We start from the raw sequence: 21,121 nt of genomic DNA, 5'->3' as shown, positions 1-21,121 counted from the left end.
GACGTTCCAATACCCAATATGAGCATGAAGGACAAAGGCCACCCACAGAGTGAATGGGGAATTTTTATTTACACACACTTATATTTGTGTGTGTGTGTGTCATGTTATTTTATTTTTCTGATAATGACTGCAACAGTCAAAATGGGCCACAACATAATGCTGGTCAGTCGAACACTGAAATTTTTAATATTGTTTACCCCTTTCTCCCTCTCCCTCTTCCTCCTGCTCTCCCTTTTGGCGACCTCCTCTCACTGCCACCTCCTTTGTGTCTCTCCTACAAACACATATGCAAACACATACACGCACACACATGCAAATATATTCTTATAGCATGACAAAGCAGAATAACAAAAGCAGTCAAATAAAGGACACACTTCTGAGCCCTGTGCTTCCTTTGTCTGTCTCTCGTGTCTCCTCCCCCTTTCCTGAGTACATGTGTTGCTCTCTCTCCCCTTGCTTGACTCGAACAGGTGCCTTTAGCTCCGACACTATCTGAGGTATTTCTTTTTGCTTTTGGGCATGTGCGCGCGTGTGTATGTGTGTTTATAGGAAGAGCACCCCTGAATTGACCCACCCGCCTCTCCCTCATATCCCCACCGATACAGATGGGTATTGTTATCATGTGCAGCAAATGTCACAATTGATAGAAAAGTCGCCGTCTCGTGGGATTCATTTCCCTCTCACATCTACAGCTGCTGCTTGCGGATGAGGGTTATCTGTGTTATCCCAGCGTTTTGAGCCACAGAGTGAACCAATCTTCCCTCCCCCACCTGATCTCTCCCTCCCTCCCTCTCTCTCTCTCTGCTCCCTCGCTCTATCGTTCTCCTCTCTTCACATCAAATCCTCCTGTGAGTGTCAGCGTTCCTGTGGCTCGGCGGTGGCTGCTGCCTTCCTCAGTCTCTCTCTGTCACACTCTAGCTGCTCCCACCGTCTCCCTGCCTCTACTGCTCTCACCCTCCATCTCCTGCTCTCTCTCTCTCTCTTTCTCCCTCCCCTCCTTGCTGTCTTTCACTCCCTCGCTTCCTTGTTTTCCACTCTACTGCCGATCTTGGGGAAGTCATTGTGGGAGACAAATTTCTCTGTTTGCCGTTCACACAAAGAAAGGGATTACGGGTTGATTTGTTGGCTCCAGGCTCTCTCTGCATCCAGGCAAGTGGCAGCTCCTTGTTCTATCCTTATTCGCTCCTTCTTCTTTTTTTCACTCTCATCATCATCCGCCATCCAAAGCCTGTGATGTATGCATGGCAGTGTGTGTGTGGTTGATGCTGTGTATATAGGCTAAGGGTATCAGGGAAGGTGGGGGTAGGGGTGGGAATTATGTGAGGGAAAGGGGGGGCAGGCACACTTGGAGCAGGCACGTCCAACCCAGAGAGACAGATGGCCAGTAGCCCTGGTGCTTTTTCCTCTTTGGTTTTCTAATTCACCCTGCAGGCTTTGTATAAGGCCCACTAATACTCAGTTTCTTTTCAAGAAGCAAGACATGGCTGCTGTTCTCCTTAGCTGGGGGGGGCTGTATGTGATAAACAGACAGGGTATAGGAAAGGAGAGGATAGGAGGAGGAGGGGGTTGCTCTAGAAGCAGAGCAGGTTTTTAAGAAGAGGTTAGGACAGGAGAGAAGAGACGACATGAAGAGCTGAGAGGGAACGGAGAGGGGGGTCATCAGCCTTGAATACAAGGAGGTCAGGTCCAGATGCTGCTCAAACAAAAGGGCTTCTCTGGGGGGAACGGCAGGGGGAAGCGTGGCACTCGCCATTGTGTGTGTCGCTGCATTGCAGGGTGCTGCTGGGGAGCCTCATGCTAATGATGGCCATTCATTCTTGTAACGGATGAGTGGGCCCCAGCTTCTGTTTGCCTTCTTTTCACATACACATATTTTGTTCGTGTGACCAAATATCAGCTGCGTTAACACACAGTTCTCTCTAGAAAAGGCAAAAGAAGGAAAAATGATGACTTCTAAGCTCACTGAGGAAGCTGGGCAAATATGTGTTTTTGCATAGTAATGATGTATGAGGACAGGTGCAGCCTCTATGTGTTCAAGGACTTTGTGTGTGAGGTTTATGTTTTATGCATGTGTTGGTGTATTTAGTACATTTCACAGATACAGTCACAAATAGCAGTTATTTCCTACCATTAATGTAAATCACATAATATATACACAGGCCAAAAGAACTGCAAATCATCCTTCTTGTTTATTGTCAGTGTGATTGGCAAGTGGGTGGAAGGCAGCGCCGGAGGCTGTGGTCTCTGATGTTTTGTTATTGACAATCTCGTCAGGCCTTTTTCTTATGGTACATTATCCAGACGTTACCATTACCAAAGCACAACCTCTGTTCCTGTTCCTGCACCAGGCGTTTAGAACAAACTGTACCCTTGTCTTAGATCAACTTAATCAATCCTGCTGAAGAAGCATTGTGATCATGAATATAAAATGAGGCTATTGTTATTTAAAATCCTCCTTCTTCTTTCCCCACCGAGCTCATATAAGACAATCATCCTTTGATCTTTTGAATACTCGAGTAAGGATGTGAAAACTATTGAGAGGCTCACCCCAGTCACTCAGGTCAAGTTAAGGTGATCAGGCCCCATAATGAGCCAGAGCCTGAGAAGTGTTTCATGTACTGTAGTTTTCTCTGTTGGGTTTGGGGTGATTGCAGTCCCAGACTGTGGTCGTACTTCAGCAAAAGTAGGAGACCTTTGCCCCACATGGAACAAAATAAGATCTTGGGACTGTTAAATAAGGCAGCTATAGCTACAGTGTTTATAGAATATTTTTTTTAAAATAGCTAACTGGTTAGCTGTTGTTGTGTGTGATGATTAAAAGTCTTTGAAGAATTTGAACTAAACTGTGTTTAATATACCGAACAAGGATTCTTTGTTATGATCAGCAGACCAGTCTGTGTGTAAGTGTCTCGTGATGATCTGGATCTGCTGTGGTGGCCAGCGAGCCTACATTCTAGCTAGCCGGTTCCTCCAAGCAATGACCGTGACTGTGGCTCAAATTCTCTACAATTGGATATGCTTTAACTTTCATAGAACTCCGTCTTCATGTAGCTTCATGTAACACTCCCTTATTCTTAATAAAGCCATCGCAGATATTGAATTGCACACAAATCTTTGCTCCATTAGTGTAGTTAACTAGCATAAAAAGTTGGCAAATGAATCTTGTATTGTTGGGAAACCAGTTTATTTCCCCTTAAATGGTGACACATTTTAAAGAAAATGCATTTATGGGTTGAGCAGCAGAGTTGAGTATGTGGGTTGCACCCATGAAAAACTTGTCAAATCTTCTCAGCCAATGCCAAACAGCTTATTCTTTTATTGACTCTTGTTTGGTGTCATTTATTGGATTGGATGATTGAAGTCTGAAGAAACAAGACATATTGGCAATTTAACAGTTTATTAATTTAACAAACAAACAGTGGCCTCGGTAGCATATGGAAGAACCATACACAGCCACAACAGCTTGGCACCTCCTCCTCACTATGGTCACCAGCTTGATCACACACTGCTGTGGGATGGCATCTCATTCTTCAACCAGCATTTGTCGCAAGTCAGCCAGTGTGGTTGTGTTGGTCACTCTGGAATGAACAGCACTTCCAAGCTGATCCCACTAGTGTTCAATTGGGTTGAGGTCAGGACTGCAGGCAGGCCTGACCTCAACCCAGTTGAACACTAGTGGGTTGGGTTGAGGTCAGGACTGCAGGCAGGCCATTCCATCCTCTCCACTCCTAAATTCTGGAGGTAGTCTCTGATGAAGCCCTCTCTGTGGGGGTGAGCATTGCCATCTCGGCAAGTCCAGTCCCTCACTGCAGCAGTGTCCAAGTTTCTTTTTTACTTTTACCTGTGGTACGGTAAGGGCTTATGTTGAGGTTGGACCATGTGAATCCTAACTAAAACCTGCAGTCCTCTTCCCTCAGGGCAGCTCTGGGGTTTTGTGGTCAGGATGCCTGGGCAGCAGTCCATGTCTGTGCAGGTACAGGCCTGTGATGCCAGGTACAAGGTTTCCTTTGGTCAGCTGTTTTGCTCCTAATCCCACAAAGTTCCTAATCAAGTCAAGGCCCCACAGACTCATCTGGCAAAGGATAGTAAACAGATCCAACCAGCAAACACTGGGTCATTAGCATTTACACTTATTTGTATGGTGTTATTCTTCTACTGTATGCCCCTCTCATCTGTCTGTGCTCTATATCCTTCTTTAACCCAGTGTTCAACCCTAGAGAGGTATTCTCAGTCAAGGCACCTGCACAAAGCTGGCTGTATATCATGAGGGACCATGTGTTAGGTAATGCCAAGAGTCTATATTTATGACTAAGATAGCTGGAGAAGGGTAGAAGAGAAAGGCAGAGGAGAGGAAGAGAGCAAGAGAAAGAGAGAGGGAGGGTGACAGTGGGCGGGAGTATGCAAGGGGCTGTGGGGCTGCAGCCATTGGCCTCAGACAGGAACTGGAGTGTGAATAGCTCACATTGGCTTAGCCTCTAAGCTGGGCTGGGCTTCTAATTTGCTCTGCTTGTGGAGCTTTGAAGAAAAACGGCAGCTGCCTACTAGCTGCCTGCCTCAATGAGTTTGCAAGCTGGAAGCTAGCACTTGCTCACAGACAGCTGGATGATCCATGGATGGTTTGGATGGAGCATGGAAAGCAGAATTTAACCTGATTGGATTTATCTTTTGGAATATTTCTTTGGAAGAACGTGTAGAAAGGACAGACACAGAAGCAGCAGTGTAGAGGTAATTCTGTGACATTTACTTCTTCTCCTGGGAGTGATGCCCTGCCTTCCGGGATTACATTGGAAGAGATGTGGGTGGGGAGAGTAGATGGATGCACAGAGGCAGAAATACAGGCAGGTGGATATTTTTTTTTTTTTTTAAAGAGACTGTGGGAATCAGTGCTTATGCAGATTTGTGGTGTGATATTGATAAGCTGTAATGTGTTGTGCTGTGTATCTTTGATGATGGTGGATCTCTACTTGCACACACATGCATTTTTGTCAGGCTGAGATGGTGTTTGATTAGCAGCTTAATTTAAACACAGATCTGTTGACACACTGCCGTTAGAGGACAGTTTGCCTTGCCCCTGGCTTCTGCAGCTACATCCTTTTATTTCTATCATCCACCTTTCCATTCCCCCCCCCCCCTTGAGTCACCCTTCCTTGTGCACTAGCTAATCTGTTGTCTCAGCTTTACCTTTTAAATGAAAGCTCCTTCCTTCCATTCCTATCCTGTTCTTTCTGCAGCAAAGCACTGGTTTCTAGTAGGAAAGGGGGGGGGGGGGGGGGGGGGGGGACTGCAATCTTTATTTATTTCAGGAGATTTCCAGCAAATGATGCTTCAGATTCTATGTGCTTGGCCACTATTCATTTTCAGTCCCCCTCCCTCACGCTTCTCCCCCATTTTGAAAGGGGAGAGATGGGGAGGGAGCTGGGGAAACAGCAGGAGAATAGCGGCTGGACTTAGCAGCGAGGACTGTTGTGGCGCGAGCTGAAAGAATGCCCTGTTGTGCTGGGCAGCAGCAGTATTGTGTGTCTGGCCTCTCTCCCTCTGCCCTTCTTCTCTTTAATGGGCAACTCCATCATTCCTTTATAGAAACAATAACAGTGAGAAACCACTTTGGGTTTTTTTTTTTTTTATTTTGTAAAATAAACTAAAATAGGCTCTTTGATACACAACCTGCCCTCTACATAAATAAATATTGCTTGAAAACTTTGTATTCTAGTGCCAATAAATAGAAGTGCTACACATGCTGGCAAAAATACTTTGTTGTAATAGCGTGATTGTTCTGTATTTCATAAAAGATGCATTAAAGTCTTTGAAGTCTTAAATGTTCAACCTTGTCTAAACATTAACAGTCATAAGATGTTTTTTTTTTTCTTCTTACAAAATAATGTAAAGACGGTAACATTTTGACTCAAATGGGAAAATCTCGTCAAACCCAAACAAATATATATATCAATCAAAAAAGGTATTTGTTCATGTATAATAGCAGGGCTATCCTAGTTATTTTCTTTCTTGATTAATATGATCATTATTTTCATGATCATATTAATTTATAAAATGTTAAAAAAAAAAAAAAAGTAGTGAAAATAAATGTCATTTACAAAAATCCTCCAGGCCCTGCAGTAGCTTGTTCTCTCTGACAAACAGCCCAGAACATAAACATATTTAATTTAATCATGTAAAACAGACAAAAGAGTGAAATATTCAGATTTGAGAAGCTGAAACTGAAAAAAAACCTTTTGCATCATTACTTAGAATCCTTTCTTGACATTTCATAAATCAATTGAAGGCAGTCCATACTCTCACATACAGTTTTACTACTAAAATAGTACTGACATCCATACACAGAGGTGACACGCATCAACCACCTGCTTCTTTTTGATAAAGAGTTTTAATGTCTTTTTAAAATCTGCCATTTATTTGCATTTTTTTGCTTGTTTGTTGTGGGAGAAGCACCTTGCTGAAGCATCTCCAACATACTGGTAGTTAACTGAACCGGCTACAGCGTGGCGTGCTCCTAGCTGCACCTCAGCCTTTGATAGGCTCTGGAGTGGGATTGCTATTTGCTTAATCATTAATCTGAGGGCCGCTACTACATTGATTCTCTCCCTGTTCCCCTTCATCAATCATTATGGGCCAGCATTTCCTTTAATGGGGGGGGGGTTGAAGTGCTGATTGAACACAGCCATGGCACTCAGGACATAAAATTCACCTTGGTCTCCTGGTCAGGACTAAGGAAAACAGGTCCAGAACCTGGCCAACTCAGCAACAGCAGCAGATTTCTAGCCTTCAAGCATCGAGATGAAGTTGCGTCCTTTAATTAACTGAGATTCAAACTATGTTCCTAAAACCTTAAATTGAATTGAAATTGAAAAATATCTTGTACTATTCTGTATTAGTCTTGTTAGCTTTGCTAAAAAGATTGTCCAGCTGACACTGTAATGGATGCAAATGGCCTTCTAACCATAGTTTGCGGTTGAGATGCTTCCATCATCTGACCAGTGTATTAAGGGACTACTTGTGTAGATGAGGCCTTAAAGTGCTCCCTCAATCAATGCAGCTCCAGTAATTGGCTTAGAGGCCCAAGAGAGTTTCATGCTAACTCCCTGTGTGACTGTTTGCGTTCTCTGCCCCTCCTTCTGCTCTGTCTGTTCTCAGATGTTCTCATAAGTTCTTCTAACGTCAGCTTTCAGCCTCTGTTGTCATAACACACACCTCCCCATCAACACAGTGTGTTTATGCTGCAAACAATTCCAAATATATACTCTTGTTACGGTTTACATGCTGCACAGAAGACAGTTACAAGCAGCTGTGACAAGATTAGGTGTCTTAAAAATATAAAGTTTGTTGTTTCATTTTATTATCACCCTAATTTAATAAATAATCCAGCTGTTGTTTTCATTACTGAAACTATCAGAGCATTGTTTGACATTAATTTGCTAAAAAAAAAAAAAAAAAAAATCCAGTCTTCAGGTTAATCTCTCGCTCTCAGGTCAGTGCTTGTTCTTTTGTGTTCTCCCCCCCCACTACGCTCACACTCACAACCAGCAGGGGTTAAAAACAGCAGATGTTTGGCTGAACCGGTGTGCGTGTGTCTCTGTGTGTGTCTACAACTTTGTGTATGTCTGTGTTAGACAATGAGTGGAAGCTCCCCAGACCATCAACAGCAGGAAGGCAATTGAGGGTATCAGATGTCACCAGAGTACTGTCAGCCCACTGCCTATTGTTAATACTCAGGAGGACGATATTCACCTGGATTTGTGTGTGTGTGTGTGTGTGTGTGTGTGTGTGTGTGTGTGTGTGTGTGTGTGTGTGTGTGTGTGTGTGTGTGTGTGTGTGTGTGTGTGTGTGTGTGTGTGTGTGTGTGTGTGTGTGTGTGTTTGGATGTGATTATTGGTGTAGTGGCAGTGGTGTGTGCATGTGAGGGATGTTGGTTTTTTCATCATTTTACAAACATTAAGATTTCACTGTCACTGGCAGTTTGTGTCTTTTATATCTGATATATATATCATATATATATATATATATATATATATATATAGGAGCAAAATTCTGAGCAGGTGAACAGAGCTGGAGGCCACGTGATTGTAGTTGGAGAGGTATTCATGTTATCTTGGCCACAGGTAACAGTGAACCCGACGGACCCAAAGGTCGGAACAGGACAACATGAAAGTGGAGCAGAGGATGTAGTCACCCTTAGCCTGACATCCTGCACTTCACCTTTCAATACAAATAGAAACATCAAATGAGGAAAGTCTGTGTGAAATTCTGATGGGAAAAAAAATTACAAGAACAGAAGTTACAGTAAGAAGCAGAGGCTTATCTCATGGCTTCCCTTCGGTAAAAAACAAACTCTTCAAACCACACTTTTTGGCTTGGCCACCTGAGTACAACCTGAGTTGGTACAATAATAAATATGTTATTTTATGCTTTTGAAACATTCTTGAAATGACACACACAGGAGCCATTCAGTGCTGTACACTGAACAGAGTCTCAAGTAAAACGGCTGTAATAGTCTACAAATTCAGGGTTTTGGGTGGGTCTTCTAATCATGGGTTACTGTCAGTCTGTGCAGGTTAAGTAGGTCCCAATTCTAGTAATGTATAGACCGTGCTGGTGTTTCTTCAGTACAGAGAAGTACATCGATAAGAGAACGTTAGCGTGCGTTTTTTTTTTTTTCATCTAATAATATTACCTGTGTTAATATATGAAATATAGGTTAAATAATCAAAGATGCTTTGCTAAAAGCAAAACTGCTGAAGCAACTAGATGCCTATACCTGATTGTCTGGTGGAGAGGTGGTTCAAATGCTTGTTTTATTGGGAACCCTTCCATAGTTTCAGCGGGTATCTCATGGTCAGCAGCATTTTACCCTTTAACCTGTATGCTTCCCCTGAGTAGGGCAGTAAAGACAAGTAGCTTTCACCTGCAGAAGGGTTTCACCTGTGAGCTCTGGCCAGCCATAACCATGTGGAGCTGGTCTCAGCTGCCGTGGTTGTCTCCCCTATGGCTTTCTTCAGCTCTTGGGGTTCCAAGCTGATCTTCTGAAAGAAATAGTTCCCTGATGTTGCCAGGAAACTGCAGCAGCCAACTTTGATGGGAAATAAGGCTGCATGTCATCCTGTGGCAATGGCCTCACCAACCAAATCTTGGTACTTTGCTTTCTTCAATTCATGAGAGATGGATAGGCTGTCCTCCCAGGGCACATACGCATCATAAAGAGTTCATGCAAGCGGTTGTATGCTTCTGCTGTTTGAGCTAAATGCTAATATGCTAATGTAAAGGAGATATCATGTTACGATGTTCATCATCTTAAGTCGTTTTCACCCATCAGTTCTGGAAAAATCAAAGGTGGCTTTCAATGGTGGCATGTTGTTACTGTGGTTGGCACTGTCGCCTCCCATCAAGAAGATCCACTGGTCACCATGTTCTCCCTGTGCTTGTGTTGGCTTCTTCCCAAAGATATGCTTTGTAGGTTAACTGGTGATCTAAATTGGATATAGGTAGTTTAGGTAGCCAGTTACTATCTGGTTGTTAAGTGATGACATACAATTCCATTTCCAGGTCCAAACTGTCACGTGATCAATATGCCACAATGCTGTGTCCCTGGTTGTTTTAATCGATCCGACTCGAGAAAAACACACTCAGCTGTCATTTTACCGATGAGAAAGACAAGCGAAAATGGTTGCAGTTGATAAGGTATGTTACAATCATCTTTAATAGTGAACAGTCATTGGTTGTGCCATTGCTGTTTATTTAGGAACATTTGGACGTCGGACTTAAAGACTGGATAGCAACGCATCTGGAAATCCAGTATTTGGGATATTTCAGGTTGAATAAAGGAGGAGATCCAGGTCACAAGAACCTTGCCGTTCCATGTTGTTTAGTTGTGTATCTACAAAACAACACTATAATAAAGTGCATTTTAAACCAAAGACTTGATAAATCTCTGCATTCTTTGCAGTTTTAATTCAAAAGTTCAAGATTAGAACCAGATCTCACTTTTGTTCCTTATGCTCATGTATAGTGCATTATGTTAAATGTGGATATCCCTGGTAGGCCTGAACCACTTTTATACAATACAAATATTCACTCAGCTATATGAATGAAATATTTAGTCAGCCTCCACAGACAACAGCTTCTCTGGCAGCACAAACTTACACAGCTTTCATCAGCCCAGCAGAAAAGGCTGCCGTGCAGCTTTATTGCAAGCAGAAATCTTTTTTTAACAGTATAAAGTAAAAGACTTTTTAGCATTAGAAAACTTTTTTTTTTAATGGTTATCCTTGACCTTTGTGGAAATACTCACAGGGTCGGTCTTAGCTCAGTATTTGTGATGATGATGTAGAGGAATATAAGATGAAAAATATGGATTTTGCACTGCCAAAACAGTGAAAGTTAAGCCTTGTGCATTGTAAAAGATTCAGAAGCCAGATGGCCTTAGAATCTGCTTTTCTCTGAAGCTAGATAAAATGGCCTCTAAATGTTTTGCCACTCATCACTCGTGTGGGAGCTCATTTACAGTGTGCAGCAGCAGAAGCCTTCAAAAAGATTTGGAGAATGCAAACTCTAAATTAGACCCAAGTCAAACTTAAGATAAATTACATTTTTGATTTTTTTTTTTTTTTAACTGTGCAAGTGGAAGTGGAAGTTAATGTGAAATATATATATATATATATATATATATATATATATATATATATATATATATATATATATATATATATATATATATATATATATATATGGCGTCACCTAAAGCAATTCTCTATATGATTTCATGAGAAAGCTTAAATACAATGATCTTTGGTCAGTGTAATCCATGTAATCATGAGAGAACATGCATAAATAAATCAGTCATTATATTTATGTCAAGACATGTCTAGGAAGAGGCTTGTAGAGAGTACTGCTAGCACCATCATTACAATAATTGTTAAAAAAAAATGCCATCTCAGCCTTATCTTCTATTTGTGGCACCTAACTGAGAGATGCTTTGCTTTTGCTTCTCTGAGCTGTGTCTTCATCGCATACGTCCTCTTAACGCTCGTATTCTCTGAGACAAAGGCGGTCGCTATATGTGCGAATGAATGAGGATGTCCATTTAACATCATTATTTCAATACTCAGAGCATCTAGTCTAAGGTGAGAACATTTCTCTAAGGTGTGCAACTTCAAGGTCTGTAATTAATTTCACAGCACAGCTCAGATGCTCCTGCAGTTTATGGTGCATGTTCAGTAGCAGTGAGTGAGTGGCCCAGTATTAGGAGTAAGGATGTGGGTCACAGCATGCACTCAAACAGGCCACTTCAGGGACACATGTCCCCTGCTCCGGAGCTTTTTATGAACTGCCAGTGAGGACAGAAACTGGCTTTACTAGCTTGATATTTATAGTCCACACTCTGAATACACTATATATGTGTATTTACACGATACCTCTGTCCTCTTTGTCTCTATCTGGAAAAGGCTGGGACATTTTCCAAGGTTGCCCTTTTTCACATGCAGCACACAGGAAGAGATAACTTGTTCAGTCAGGTTGTCACTACTGGATTTGCTCTAATACTGTTTAGTTTAGGTGAGGGTGCTGCCTGACCAGCACATGCAGGAGTCAGGGCTCAGGACTACCACTCTCTGGTTGTTAATGCATTGGAGTATTAGCTGCACTATTCTCACATCAGCACTGTTAGACTTCACACAGATTTTGTAGCAGGGAGCGAAAGACTGTATAATGTCCTTACTGATTGCATTTCTTTCTGATTTGAGTTCTCCTAAACTCCTCTCTTGGGTAATGTCAAGAAAAGTTCAGGGCTCCTCGGTGCATGTGTGAGAACGGTGGATGCTCAAACCTGCGTGAGTTTTCTTGTTAACTTTGTGTCTTATACAGATTGCAGCTAAATTAAGGTCAAAGTACCACAGGGATAAAAAGTAGGCAGAGACACAATGGCTGTACTTTACTTCTTATTCAGGAAGGTCATTAAAACACAAATGCATAACAATACCATGCAATCTATTATACAATAATTTAATCGCTCTGCATACTGGGGGAAAATGTGCTTCACAAATGCGGCATTACTGCATTAGATTGCTTTGAGTTAAGTGAATAGTGTGTGTTGCTGCAACTGATGACTTTTATATCACTGAATAATTTCTTGTTTCTTTGATTATCTACAAATTTAAAATATAATAAAACCGTGAAAAGCAGAGTTCAAATCTGAGAATGTGTTTAAATTGCTTGTTAAAAAATGAGGGTCTTTTAAACAATACAACAAATGGAAACTGCAATTCTCAGTTATTCAATCAACTGAAAATGACAAAACAACTACTACCGGATTAAGCCAGTTTGCTGCTTTTCTGTTCTATAATTTTGTAAATTAAATCTATTTATGCATCTATTCATCAGTCCATGGATGTACATTAAATATTTTGGGGTTTAAGACTTCACATTTAGCTGTGAAAAACAGTGGCAGGCATTTTAATACAGTTATATTTTGTAGACTAAAGACTTGAGTAATATATTAATCAATACTAAAAATATGATTTAGCTACAGATAAATAAAAGTAGAGCATTTTACCTTTAACTTCAAAAATGCAGGAACCAGTGAACATTGAGTGATTTTGCTCGTTAAAGGACCTAAATTGATTACCAAAACTGACCAATTTATTTTCTCAGTCAGCTAATCAGTTAATTGACTACTTGTTCCAACTGTGGTTTGTTTTATATTGTGCAGAAATCTTCAGGTGGTGCAGCAGCACAGCGACACAGTCAGAGAGACAATGTTAATGATGTGACAAAGGCGAGGACAGGCTTGCCTGGACTCTTATCCTTTTAGCGGTGCTCTCTCTCTTGCCCTCTCTCTCTGACACACGTGCAAATAAACACATATCCAGCTCCTTAGACAGCGAGATGCGAGTCACTCAACATCATAATACCGAAATAGCATGAAGGCGGAGATGCGAGGGAAACCAGCACAGAGACTGTTCCACACGAGCCAGAGGCACAGTTGTACGTTTGAGTGAGAACGTGTGAGTGGTTTGTCCTGCAAGGGATGTCACGTGGCCATTAGGTGATTATTTTTGTTGTGTGAGCTGTGTGTCGGCACGGCCTTCATCCTCTTTCACCCTCTCGTTCTTTTCTGTGCTGTTCCACCATTTGGCAGATGCTCCCTGTCATAACAGCCGTGCACGCCCTCCTCTCCCCTCCCTGTGGGAACAGACCGGAGCAGTTGATTGACGTTGTTAAGGGAGAGTTTGATACTGATTGGATGTTATGTGTTTAGTTTCTAAACTCTGCAGAAGGAAGGGGATGGTAAACATCCACTTTTTGTGGTGGACATTACAAGTGGTCTGCCCACTAAAACTCAGGAACAGCCAAAGGAAACAGACACTTAATCTTTCTTCTTGTGAAAAATGAAGCTGAAAGAGGGGTGCAGAGCATTTGTAGCAATAAATAAAAGGTTATACAAATGAGGAATTGGAAAAATGTGAAATACTCAGATGCTTAAAAACAGTGCTGAATGAAGAGTGACATTTATAGTTGTTCATTTCAAACTAACGTAAAGCGCAGTGAAGGGAGAGGTGAGTGAGATGGTCGCAAACTCTCCCTTTTTTGGAATTCATACTATTCCATATCGTGGATGCATATGGCCTAAAAAATTTTTTAAAGGACTGTAAAAAAGTATAAAAAATATAGCTAAACCTAATACTTCTAATGTTCCACTCTATACCTTCTTATACTAAACAAAAAATAAAAGACAAGCAGCACTGTGGATTTGTCCTAGCGAGTCACACTGTGATTTGTTGATATAGCCACAAAACACACTGCATCACATAACTCTACTACTGCTGGCTGATCTATCATATTTTGTGTAGAATATTATTTTGTAGCCATATTGGCAGCATGGCTTGGTCCACTACTTATATGATATTGACATTTGTGTTTTTAGTGAAAGATTTCAACAACTGTTGCATTTGTTAATTTGTATGACAAACACAGACTTTCTCCATCAGGGTGAACTGGAATCTTGGTGATCCTGTCACTTTTATCCAGCTTCAGTTTCAGCATCAAATCAAATCTATAACTGTTTTAGTTTTTGACCAAATAGAGGCAATATTCATTTTAATTCCCATCAGCTGTCTTTTGTGTATTTGTGTGCTATGATGGTTAACATAAAAAACGTCGCCATCAAGCACAATCAGCTGCTGGCTTGGCTGTAGGCTCTTAGGCTCTGTCCAAAACCACTTCCTACTTAATATATATTGTGCTACACTTACTGTGCACAGTTATATTTAGGTGTCTGAATTCTGAATCTGTAAATGTATCCATGAGTGTACAACAGAACCAAAAAAATAGTGCCCGTAGCAAATAAGTATTACTTATTGCTAAGAGCCCTACAATGCAGTGGTGTCAAAATGACAGTGTCTGACTTAACACCTGACAATAATAATGCAAAATGAAAATGATCTGAGTACAGTAATTACAGTTATTCTCAATTTCCTGCTCACTGTTGAGTATGGAGCGCATGCTGGAAGTTTTGTTTATTCAAGATGCATCCACACTCGTTATCCCACTCATTTATTTTGAAAATCCACACCTCACTGGCACCCTGAGATTTCCATGTTTTAACCCATGTATGTATTTATAGCAAAATATCCTCAAAGAAGTCATTAACAGTGGCTGTGAGTCTGCAGGAGTCATGAACTCCATCTCACATGAAATTACACAAATGCTGATCTCTTTTCTGTTAGAATACAATTGATGGATTTCCTGTTTGGTTGTGGATAGCATACACAGCTTATTTGTACAGGATGCACCTCCAATAAATGTTATTTCAGCACTCACTGTTTAGCTTTTGATAGAGGTTTATATTGTTCCCACTAAAATCTTGGGTTCGTCTCATGAGTTAAACTGAAACTGAAGTACTTCAGGTCACTATTTCCTCCCTTTGACATTTCGCCTATTTTCCCCTTCAGTAAATTAGTGACCGGGGTAGACTCTAGGATGGTCATTTATCCTGCACTGTCACCACTGAACATGCAGGATAAATAAGTATTATTGCTCACTAAATCTTAGAAATACACAAATCCTACAACAAATCCGATCATAGTGTAACATCATTTGATGTGACTTAGAGGTAAGAGCCTTTTACCTGCATACCTGATTCATATTAACAGAAATGGCAAGTTGTGCTATTTATGGCCAATTAGTTATCCTGCACATATGTAACCCCCCCTCTCCAATTTGGCACAGCATAACATATTCATAATATATTAAACACTTAAAAGATGCTAGGAGATAGATTTTGTTATGTTTTTGTTTTTGTTAAGTAGAAAAGGCTGGTTTTCTACCTTTATGCTAAGCTAATAGGTCAGAAGGCTTCAGAAAGAATAGGTCTGTTACATAGTAGGTTTTATGATTGTCTCTGCAAATTTGTCATCTTCTGAAACAGGGTGTAAAATTTTGTGAATTATTTAAAATTCTTAAAGATACACAGCTTTGAAGGAAACCACAGATTTTTTTTTTTTTTTCCTGTTAGCTACACAACAGAACTTATTTTGTTTTGGCAAATGTCTTTATTTCCATATACAGATAAATGTTGAGTAACCCAGCAACAATGTGGATATTGTCTTTGGACAATAGAAAAGATGGTTATCAGATGTGTAACATTAAAAACAAGTACACACTAATGAGTGAAAATTCATTTAGTATAATTTTATTTGTACTTTTAAAATCATTTATTTTTAAATCTCTCATAACTGAGTAAGACATCAAAATGTTTCTCATTTGTCCATATTGTATTGCATATAAGCCCTGTGATGTATGCCATTTACTGTTACAGACACTACAGCCTGCAACGGTCTGCACAAAAATCATCCCACAAGCCTGTAACATAATGTGTCCTTATGCCTGCAGCAGTATCATAGTATGCATGGGATATATAGAAGTTATAAATAATTAAGTATGGTAAAGTAATGTTTATATTTGCTGTGCACTCAAGTTATGCTCTGTTAGGGACACTACACAATTTTTCTGACAAAGTTGACAACTTCACGTGTAAAATTGGCATGACATGAAAAGTAATTATAGCCAAGCGATTTAAGAAATAAAATTGAATTGAAAATGTAATTAACAATGTTAACAATCTACTAAATAACATAAGACTTACAAACAGTGATTTTTTAAAAAAAATATTTTTTTTTTAACCAAACACAGTTCTGGTCTTAACATTGAGTGGATTTAAGACAAATGTTCAAACAGTAGTGAACACACAGTCAGCAGCGAGTCCCTGTGGTAACTTCAGTCTGGGTGAGATTAGTATGTTTGAGTTACTGTTGAAGGAGCTCCTGTGTACACTTGAAGCCTGACATGAAGCCTCTCTATCGGGAACAAGTTGTCTAAAAAGCAGTCTCAGCCCATCACTGTTATATAATACTATGACTGTGTTGTTTATGAGTAGCACATAACACATTGTGCTAGATTTAGGTTTTACATAAGCCATTTTTATGCTTATTGCCACAAATTAAAATTATTTTAACACAAACAGGAAAGTTCAGAAAATGTGTAACACTATTGTAAATACTAAACACCCCCCAGTAAGGTTTCACCATTAACAAACGCCCGTGATGATCTTAAAAACTAAGATGGGTGTGTATCCAGCAAAGCTTCTGAAATTCAACAACAGTGTGAAACATTTAAATTGAAACACCATCAGCAAACCCGCAGATTTGACTGCTTTCCTTTATTTCCTTAATCGTACCATAAAATGCAAAATTGTTAATTTGTTGACTGTGCATGTAGGTTCTGGTCTGCAGTATTTGAGATCAAAACAAAGTACACAGAAGAACACAGACTTTAATTCACCAGAAAATCAAATGGAGATTATGGGGAAAGGAGCAGAATAAGAAACAGTGGAGTCAAAAATTAAATCCACTGTACAGCTCTGCAAGAAACTGCAATGAGTTTGTGAGGCTTATAGTGTTTGTGGTCGGGAAATATCATCCATCCATGTCTTTATTTTTAAGCTGTGGACTTGAATGGGTTAGCGTTAATATCCACTCTCTGAAATAATCTTAATGAAAACCAGTTTTTGCAGCTGAAGTTCAAAAAAAGAAAAAAAAAAAGAATGCTTGCACTTTTTCATACGTTCTCTTGATGAACAAGGGCCCAACTTGTGTAAGTTTAGTGGCAATTTAAAAGTGAAGATGTTTCCAAATGTGCTTGTATTACATTCAGCATCCATGCATGTACAGGCTGTTCTCTCACAGTAAAACAATGGAGTCCATTGATGGCTGACAATCAGATTTATTTAATCAGAGCGAGGGTCAGGGCTCGCTATGGCACTGTCATTATTTCACTGGACAGAGAAGACAGAGACTGACCACACTGATAATACAGAGTTGAGTTTGACCTCACTGCTACTGCTGTACAGTGAGGCTCTGTCTGCTCTGCTATGTATTCAACACAGATTATCTCCCACACTTGATAGAATGTCTTTATTTTTGTTTAATAATCTGGCAGAAGAGCCTTTTCTAGAAAGACATCGGTGGTTCTTAAGGGCACAAATCTCATCATCAAGTAGACTGTCCAAGTTTTCAAATCTTAGCTTCACAAAGTAATTTGTTCTGTGGAAGAGCAAAGGGCAATGTGACGATGTATACGAACACACAGTATTAATCAGTCACACACGTCACCATCATGTTTACACATCTCTGAATGTATCAAGGGATTGTGGGCACTGACATTAACAAGTAAGACTCCTTTATACTGAAACAGGATGTTGAGGGTTTTAGCTAATATTGCTGTTATTATTAATTATTCTGCTATTTATGATGCCAAAGTAGCTGAAATGTGAAAGTGCAAAATACAATAATTAACAGAAAGTAAATGATAAAGAAATACTCATCTAAGGAACAGGAAATGTTTGGCATTTTCCTTTTAAAAATTATTTTTTATAATTATTTTGTCATATGACTTAGTGATAAATCAAATGCTTATTTCAGCTCATTGATTTTTGCAGTACACTGCAGAAATTCCATCTGTAAGATTTTTCATTGCTGGATTACGACAAAACAGACATAACTGTTCGTTAACAATGTGCTCTCTGTTTATTTTATAAGAAACGCAACACGATGACTGCTTCTTGTTTATTTATTTTTTTTTACTGTGAGGGTCAGAGATTTCCATGTGACTGTGGAAAGGGGGGAAAATGCCGCCAAACAGTGTTCTCTGTGAAGTTAAGAGTAGTGAGTCCAAAAGTAAAGTAAAGAATTTGAAATATTGTATATACAGTACCAAGTGTCTGGTACTGTATATTATAAATTTCAGAGCAGAGGATTACTGAACGATGGCATGGGGAAACTGTAGCATTAAAATGACTGTTATTGTTATGTTGTTATTGGATCTGTGTCATCAGATAAGTGTTAGCTTGAATTCCATTCCCTGGTCACATTGATCTGGGCTCTGGAATAAAGAGCAGAAGAAGGGAGTGAGAGTTTACCTTCGGGGGTTTCTGCAAAAGGCAAAGATCGTGTTTTGGATTAAAATGGACCATTTTCACAATGTTAAACATTAAAATGCCTTTATTTAAAAAAAAAATCAGATTTGATCATTTAAAGACAAACTTCTCCTTTGTGCAAAAAAATACTAAAGCACAGCTTGTCCTAAATAGGTTCATCTGCATACACAGACTCCCACTCAGTACACCTACTACTTGATATAAATGATTACATTCTACGTTACACCTTTACATCGTTTTTAAGGCAAAAAGATAAGTGATTGCTCACTTGCAGTGATGGCCCTGGAGCAACATTAGATGTGATGCGGCCATATCAGATTGTTCCACCTGTTAAATCTGCTCGTGTATAATACGTTGATAAATGCCAGGCATTTAACTGACCAGTTTTTGTTGAAGTGATTCAGCTGCTAAGAGATCCAAGCATAGTTAAATTTCATTTTCTTTTTTTCACCCTGGGGAAAAAAAGAAACAAAAAAAAAACATGGAATATGCTGCTGCTCATATTTTCTGTACAGTTTTCTTCAAACAAATCCTTTAAAGTAAGATTGCAGATTTCAGAACTGGTGTCGGTGGGAATAATGTGACCAGTAGATTTGCAGTAAAGAAAATGTGTGATTCATCTTATGGTTTCCACTTCAGTTAGATACAGTAAAACTAAGCAGTGAGCGTACATTGACTTTGTTTGGATTGGGATAGAGTGAATGGGAATTTATGGATGTGACTTTATTAAATGCACCCAAATATGATGACATTTTGACAATTGCTCACATGTAACAAGAGTGGTTCCTTACTTTACTGATGTAGTTCCACTCATGGGGTTTAAAAGACAAAAATGTTTTATAAGAATGCTGTTTTATACATGATGGTGTGCTGATGTAGCAGAACCTTTAATATTTTATAACGTAGGCACATCAGAATTAGTCAGCCTATCAGAGCTCTCCACTGTGGGGAATAGCCCTGAACAACAGCTTCATTCCCAGCTCAGCAGACAATGTCATTAGAGCACACTGAGCCTCAGAAACATCATCTTCCACCATGGGACCACCCAGTAGTATGACTCAAACTCCCAGAGACTGTTACTTTGATCTTATCCTGATCCGCTAGGAGGAATAAAAAGCAGCACTTTGCCAGTGTCTTGCAGATGCATACGGACAGTTTGACGATTTGTCATGTTTTCTTCATGTGAGTATTTTTGCTAATGGTTTAAGTCATAGAATTTCCTCCTCATCTATTCTATTGAGTAACATTTTCAAAATGGCAGAAATAAAAAAAAGAATCAAGTGTTTCCTTTGCAGTGCAGGTGTAGGACTGAACAGTGCTTGGTAAAGACTTGTTTATTATGGAGTGTTTGTGGGCTGGATGTACCTTGAGGGATAGACTGTGTGCTTGCATACTGGATAGGCTGAGGAAAATAAACATGAAAGAGTCTTTTTGTACTCCTCACTCGTCTGGAACACAGTAAAAAGCGCAATTTCTGCACTCATCTGCTTTCTGAAAGCAATTCAGTGATCCCCTCACAAGTCTTCTGAAATGACCATGAAGTTAACATTTGTTTTTTTTTTTTGAGTCACATATCTCAACTACTACTGAAATGAGTGGCCCATACACCTATGCCCAGTCCTGATTAAATGTAATTACTAAGGTTATCCCTCTGGTTTTTCATCCAGCTCATTATCAGATAGAAATTTCAATTTGTCCAAGCTGTAGTTTCTGTGTAGTTTTAATTAATCTGAAGCTATTCAACCATCCAACAAGCAGTTCTGAAAGATTATACCAGCAGCTTTAGTCATGTTATAAGGTAGTGTTTTTTTTTCCCCAGTCTGAAAATGTACTGAATTTGTTGAGGTGCAACTGAATGTGGCCTGCAATGGTTTACACTGATGCACGTGTTACATTCAAGTCTACTTTGTTTAGAACAGGTTTTACCCCATATCACTCTGGGCATGTGGGCATGTGTGTGTGTGTGTGTGTGTGCGCGCGTGTGTGTGTGTAAATGCTACTGTGCTGATCATAGATAGGTTACAGCTTCCGTCAACCATCTGGCATGTCACCTCATCTCCTTTCAGTTAAGTCAAAGACACAATAGCCCCTGCCTCCATTGTCTGGTGTCAGCTTCCTCCTATAAAGTATTCTCACTCCAAAGTGAAACACAGCAGACCGCTAATCATTAACTCCAATAGGAGACCAGGCTCAGGGCAGTTGGGCCAGCAAGGAAAATGCTGCTTATGGTTTATCTTTTAGGAGACCAAAATGCTGAATGAGAATTATCAGACTTCTAATGTGCATTTCTTTCAGAATGATGTCAAATATACTGAGTTTCACAGTCTATTATTTTTTCTGGTATCACTGCTCAAAAGAATAAACCCCGGTTTATGCTATCTCAAATTAAATAACACCTCAAAATGTAGTGTAGCTTCCAAGCAGTGAACATGGATGCTTTAACGATCACTAATAATTTACTTAGGATCACTTTGGCAGTAATACTATAAAGGTATTATGTCAGTCCATTTTACATTTTCTAGCTCACCATGAAGAAACTGAGAGATTGATAACACTATCAGAACTATTGTACTGTATTGTGTATTGCTAAAGGTGACCTTTTTTCATCTTAGCGGGCAGCAC

General features: G+C 39.9%; 1 protein-coding gene across 13 annotated transcripts in view; it reads left to right on the top strand.

Annotated features, from left to right (window-relative positions):
- LOC115782448 (membrane-associated guanylate kinase, WW and PDZ domain-containing protein 1-like) overlaps positions 1-21,121 on the top strand; it is a 96,550-nt gene that overhangs the window by 35,536 nt on the left and 39,893 nt on the right. The window contains exon 1 of one of the 13 annotated variants that reach the window (XM_030732612.1): positions 4,486-4,725. The exons of the other annotated variants lie outside the window; for them this stretch is intronic. The gene's annotated coding sequence lies outside the window, so the exon portion shown is untranslated. Of the gene's footprint in view, positions 1-4,485; positions 4,726-21,121 lie in introns of those variants that run through there. 13 annotated transcript variants of the gene reach the window in all.

The sequence above is a fragment of the Archocentrus centrarchus genome, chromosome 7 (genome assembly GCF_007364275.1).
Source record: "Archocentrus centrarchus isolate MPI-CPG fArcCen1 chromosome 7, fArcCen1, whole genome shotgun sequence".
Taxonomy (NCBI): domain Eukaryota; kingdom Metazoa; phylum Chordata; class Actinopteri; order Cichliformes; family Cichlidae; genus Archocentrus; species Archocentrus centrarchus.
The sequence above is the reverse complement of the archived record's forward strand: the minus strand, read 5'-3'. Positions and strand labels throughout refer to the sequence as shown.